Source organism: Kryptolebias marmoratus, linkage group LG7 (assembly GCF_001649575.2).
Source record: "Kryptolebias marmoratus isolate JLee-2015 linkage group LG7, ASM164957v2, whole genome shotgun sequence".
Taxonomy (NCBI): Eukaryota; Metazoa; Chordata; class Actinopteri; order Cyprinodontiformes; family Rivulidae; genus Kryptolebias; species Kryptolebias marmoratus.
The window spans coordinates 22,990,677-22,997,177 of NC_051436.1; positions in this window are offsets into that span (position 1 = coordinate 22,990,677).

Genomic DNA, 6,501 nt, shown 5'->3' on the forward strand with positions numbered 1-6,501 from the left:
AGTCACGAAAATTGGTACAGCTGTAGAACTCCACAAGACCTACAGAAAACCCTCTTGCAGCCATGCTCTACACATCAGCCATCTTTGATCAAAGGTCAGATTTTTACCCCATTTTTCCATTTATAGCCTCTGCGTTTGATCGAACTCTTCCTAGGGATTTTGATCGATTGGTTTTAAACATAGTCTGTTTGCTCATAAGGCATGACCGATTAAAAGTGATTAAAACGGTGAGTTTTTGTGCATGCTGAAGGGGTGTGGCCAGGCCTCAAAGTTTGACATCATGCCATGAAACACAAAACTCTTAAATCTCGAACACAATAAGTCACAGAGATACCAAACCTTTTGTGATTGAAATCATGTTGTCACTTAAACCACGCCCCCTGAGAACAGGAAGTGCAATGTTTTCGTTTGAAAGGTCCATCTCTGACCCCCTTGACCTAATTAAGATGATCTTGTGTCAGACGACAGATAACACCTTGGTCTGACTTGCATTAAAGCACCAAGAGGTGGAGGGTGAGGCTGTGGCGGTGTGGTGAAGTCAGATGTAACGCTGTTGCCTTACATTTGGCTCTAAATTCCACAGATTCAAGCCGAGCTGAACCAAACTCACTACGATCAATCCTAATCCGACCATCAAAAGGAATGTAGTCTAATATTATTAATCGAAGGTCAGAGTTAAGAGGCTTCAGAAACAAACAAAAAACATTACCTCTGAAAATGGTCAGTCAGCCTACTAGCCTAAACTAAGTAAAAATGCAGCCAAAGTCCTAAAGAATCTTTGAAAAATGTTTAGAAAGCCTGTAGAACTACTGATCAAAACAAAACTATTTACAAAGATTTTAGAAAAGTCTGGTTGATTAGAAGTAAAATTCAAAGAAATTTTGATTTTGAATATTATTTTTGTCCTCCTGCCTTGTTTTTCCTCCATTTTTTCCAAATACAAAAGAAGGTTTTTTTTTCTTTTTGTCAAAGCAGCTAAGTGATCAGTAACAACATCATTGTTAAAGGGAGATAGAAATACTAAAACTACTGAGATTATGGATCGAGTATTAGTTTCTTTTTCTGGAGCAGGAATAGTTGTATGTATGTAAACAGAAACGGATTGCATCCTCTATTCATTAGGGTTCTATTTTATGTTTACTTTTAGCCATTCACTGATATTTTTTTATATAAGCTGGATATTCTTCCTTCTCATTGCTGTAAACAAAGTGGCCATTCATCTCCGGTACCAATGTGACCCAAACTTGTCATGAGATTATGTTTTTTTGCTCTTAGGTGATTAGCGCAGTAGGGATCGATACAAGCCAAAACACAGTTGCACATTTTCTAGCTGTCCGTGTGTCTTGATAAGCCTGCTTTTAGCTTCTTACACCTAGACACCTGAATGACCATGCTAAGCAAAACACAGAACATTGGGACATGGCAGTGCTCATCTTGGCACTACTCTTCCACTACGGAGGCCTCAGCCTACGTGCCCTCCAGGGCTTGGCAGGTCGCAGATTACTGTACATGTAACAAGATTACACAATGGTAACTGTGACATGTTTGTAGTTGCTATGAGATAAATAGTTGCACAATGTGTAGAAGGGTTGCTTTCTAATTGGTTTTCACAACAGCTGTAGCTAGTTATGCAGTGAATCCACACATTTTCTCAAAGTTTTAAAGTCTGAAGGACCAATATGTAACATCCATTGTTGCAATGAGAGAAAAGAGGTGAATCCTGAGCAGCACTGCAACATATCTAAATAAGTTCTTCATTACTGAGAGATTTAACATTTGTTATCTTGCACACCTAGACATGTTTTTCCACATTTGTTGAGATGAAACAATTCCATTTTTCTGTCATATACAGCCTACATAGGTTGTTTTCCCACTTTCTAGATGTCTGTTTTAAAGTATGCAATTCTGAATTAAACCAAGGAGCCAGCTTTCGCTGACTGATCACTTTCTTTTTCAGAGGAGAAATTTTATCTGTTGATGCTTGCATTAATGTGGTATAATTATCAACAAGATCATCTAAGTTGCTACTTTCAGTTGCATTACTCTGCAAGACAGAGGAAAATAATAATGGAAGAGATTCTTTAAATTCAGTTACAACATTCTCTGATAGACCTCTACTATAATGAAATTTACTCTCATCTTTTATACCCATTCATTGCAATACATAGCTGCAGCACTACATTGCATAAACATAATCAGGAGTAAATACAAAAAAGCCAAAAGAATTGTAATAGTACAAGAAAGACTTAAAGGTAAAGAGAATAAATAAAAGCACTGAACAACAGAAAATCATGAAGATAATTCCATAAATTATAGTGGGTGTGTGACCTACTACTGCAGTTTGACATCTTGAATAAAGACACATTTGCTATCCATTGCATAAAAACATCTGGGAGCAAATATAAAACACAAAACACAAAACAGTTTAAGTCAGGGGTGTCAAACTCCAGGTGTCGAGGGTTGCTGTCCTGGGAGTTTTAGGTTTTTCTGCTCCAACACACCTGATTCAAACGGTTTAATCACCTCCTCCCCAAATCATCAAGTTCTCCAGGAGCACGGCAACAAGTCATCCATTGAAACCATGTGTTTTAAAGCAAGAACACATCTAAAACATGCAGGAGATCGGCCCCCAAGGAATGGAGTTTTAATGTGGGAGACCTGGATTTGATTCCTCTGACCTCCACTCATTTCCTTTGACCGTTTAATGTTTTATTTTTCTGCTGCTAGCTTAAATGATTTGCTTCCAGTGAGTAGCTATTTTGCAAAAGTTCACTGTCAACAAATGACATGTCACGTTTTATCTATTTCCCCTTCTCAATAAAATAAAAGATTTGGAACAAGACTATATTTTCCATACCTCACAATTGAATCTTGTGTGTGAACGCCAGCCTGGCTGTTTAAACAGTGGCTAACTGCACAAACAGCGTTACGTTTTCTGAGAAAAAAAGATAGGACGTGTTTCTTCTGTAACCCATAATCTGTTTGAGAACTCGAAGGGTGAATCAGGGTTTTAGAGTGCGAACAATTTGGTCGCAAATGGGACCTGACACATTATGAAGACCATGGAGAGGCTTGTTCTGGAACAACTGCGCCCCATTGTCCAACCACACCTGGATCCCCTTCAGTTTGGCTATCAGCCCCGCCTAGGAACAGAGGACGCCATCATCCATCTACTAAACAGGGTCTATTCCCACCTGGACAAGCCAGCTAGCACTGTGAGAGTTATGTTCTTCGACTTCTCCAGTGCCTTCAACACAATCCAGCCTGTTCTCCTGAGGGACAAACTGAGAGGGATGCAAGTGGATGCCTCCCTGGTGTCCTGGATCATGGACTACCTGACTGGCAGACCACAGTATGTACGATTACAGAACTGTGTGTCTGACAGAATGATGAGCAACATCGGAGCCCCACAAGGAATGGTCCTCTCTCCATTTCTATTCACACTTTACACCACAGACTTCAACTACTGCACAGAGTCCTGCCATCTTCAAAAGTTTTCTGACGACTCAGCAGTAGTTGGATGCATCAGCGGCGGTGACGAGGACGAGTACAGAGCGACAGTGAAGGACTTTGTCTCCTGGTGCGAGCAGAACCACCTACAGCTCAATGTGACAAAGACTAAGGAGCTGGTGGTGGACCTGAGGAGGAACAAAGCACCAGTGACCCCTGTGTCCATCGGAGGGGTCAGCGTGAGCATAGTGGAAGACTATAAATATCTGGGGGTACATATCGACAACAAACTGGACTGGGTCAAAAACACTGACGCCATCTACAGAAAGGGCCAAAGTCGTCTGTACTTTCTGAGACGTCTGAGGTCCTTCAATATCTCCCGGACGATGCTCAGGATCTTCTATGAGTCTGTGGTGGCGAGTGGCATCCTCTATGCTGTTGCATGCTGGGGCAGCAGACTGAGGGGGGCAGACGCCAACAGACTCAACAAGCTGATCCGGAGAGCAGGAGATGTTGTGGGACTCTGACTGCAGTGTCTGAGAGGACGATGCTGGCAAAACTTGAAGCACCTTGAAATGCCTTGCTGCTGAAATGTGCTATACAAATAAAATTTGATTGATTGATTGATTGAAAACTGCGGGGAATCATGGGCAACAGTTATCACCCTCTCTACGCCACTGTTAGGAGTCACAGAAGCACATTCAGTACAAGACTCATTACACCTAAATGCACCACTGAGCGCCACAGGAGGTCGTTCCTACCAGTGGCCATCAAACTCTACAACTCTGCCAGAAACATGTGAATCTATTACATTGTTGCTATTTCTATTTCTTTTCATTTCTTTTTAATTATTTTTAATTCTTTAGAATATTTCTTTCTTTCTTTACATTTCAACTCTAATGCTTACTTGAACGGCTGCAGCTGTAATAATTACAATTTCCCCCCGGGGATCATTAAAGTATTCTGATTCTGATTCTGATTAATAGTGCACCTGGAAAAAAATTCCAGTCACACTGGTGCAACCAGTCGTTCGAGGATGGGAGGAGGATCTGGGTGCTGCTGACACAAAAATTCTCTATGTCGTTTTACAATAGACCCTAAGCCCATGTCATGGTCTAAACCAATCAGAGATAGTGAAGGTCGGGCACCCATCTCTGATTGGCTGAGGTCGAGCTATTCCTGTACGTCTTCATGTTGTGTGCTGCAGTCAGAGGCGTGTAAACTAGGCTAGTTATGATCAGAGTGGATGTGGTGGGGGGAGAAGGGAAAATGAAAAGAACAACTGACAACTTCTTCGTAAAGTCAAGGCTATCTACCTCCCAGGGTATGCCATGGCCTGATGTGAAAATGTCAGAGCCCTCAGAAAGTAAAACAGGGCAAGTATATACATTTCTAAGACAGTGGCTGGACCAGTTTCCCTAGCTAAGATGTAGCAAAGCTGATAATATGATGCACTGCATTTACTGCAAAGAGTGTGGTAAGGCCACGGCTGGCAGTAGTGCATTTGTGACCGGTTCAAATACATTCAGAATTGAAACGCTAACATTTAGCCATGAAATCTTCAGTTTGAGATGTTTATAAGATTTTCAGCCCTTGTACATTTGCATTTATAATTTGAATTTTCTTTAATTTAATTTATCTTGAGATGCTTAAGTTTAAATTTCAGGTCATAGAAGCACTTTAAAAACTTTTTCAGTCAGTTATATGTCTTGTACAATTCTGGTTCAAAAAAAGAACTTAATGTTTTACTAAAGTGGTAATTATTCATTTGAGAGTCAATATTGACTTTATTGACAATGATTTAAAAACAACGTGAACCTGTAAAACTGCAATGTTAAATGCAACACAGTTCAAAATTTGGGTGCACCTAACTTTAGTGCTGGTGCACCTAAGAAAAAAGGCACACCAGTGCAACCAGGGCAAAAAGTTAGTCTAGAGCCCTGTGGATCTAGCATGAGTAGACATTGTTTTCTCCAACAATATGTCATTGGCCTAGCGGTGAAAGCCCCTGTCTTTTCAGTAGAAAACACATGATCAAGTCCCTGATGCACCCACTTTCTTTGACTGTCCTTCCTTTTATTTTTCTGCTTCTGGCATAAATAACTTACTTCCAGTAAGTAGCTTTTTTCTGCAGCGTGAACACATTAAACATCTTTGTGAATGCTGTAGTGAAGCTAATTCCAGTTTTTGTTTGCATGTTTCCATGGCAGCACTGAAAGTCAGTGCGTGCCCCATTCTCCCTGTGATCGTGATATAAATGTTTCCTTTTAAACTTTGTGTTTGGATGCATGACAAATGTTTAGTAACTTGTTCCTATATTTTTTAAGGATTTATATTTTTATAAAACAGAGCATAAAAAAGTTTTAACTTATCTGACCACATGATTCAGAAGCAGAACCAAGTGCCAAAATGGATTTTAAAAGCAGCGCAGATGGAGAACTAATTCAAAAAGTTTTGAAAACAATATGGAGAAACATGTTCAGCGAGTTTCTGCAACAGGTCTACCTGAACACAACAATAATTAATGTTTAATTTTCATTAGTATATTTGATTGTATCTTAAGCATGCCTCCCAAAAATTGCTCTTAATAAATCTCCACGTTTACTTTCCCCCAATAATGAAATGGGATTTTCGCTCTTGGTAATCATGACTGATTTATGACAGCAATAAAAGTATAAAACATCCAAGGGGGTGAATACCTTTGCAAGGCACTGTACATCCAATAATGACCTTCTCAAAGTTTTGTTAAAATCTGTTCAGTGGTTCATGAGATACTTTGCTAACACACAAACAGAGTTGTCTCCAACAGTTAATGGTGAAACTCTAAACAAAGATTTTGTGCAAGGAGTTGTCATAACTCGGGAGGTACTGTCCAGAAGAGCGAAACCAAGACCAAAACACAGAGACGGAAGTAAAGGTAAGTGAATTTATTTACAGGGTGAGACTATATACAGTGGGCGGTGTCCGGAGTGGTCTGCAAGAGAAGGAGAGCTAGGTGAGTCTCGGGTACAGGTCTTGATCCACACGGCAACAAGGAAGTGATTATAATGT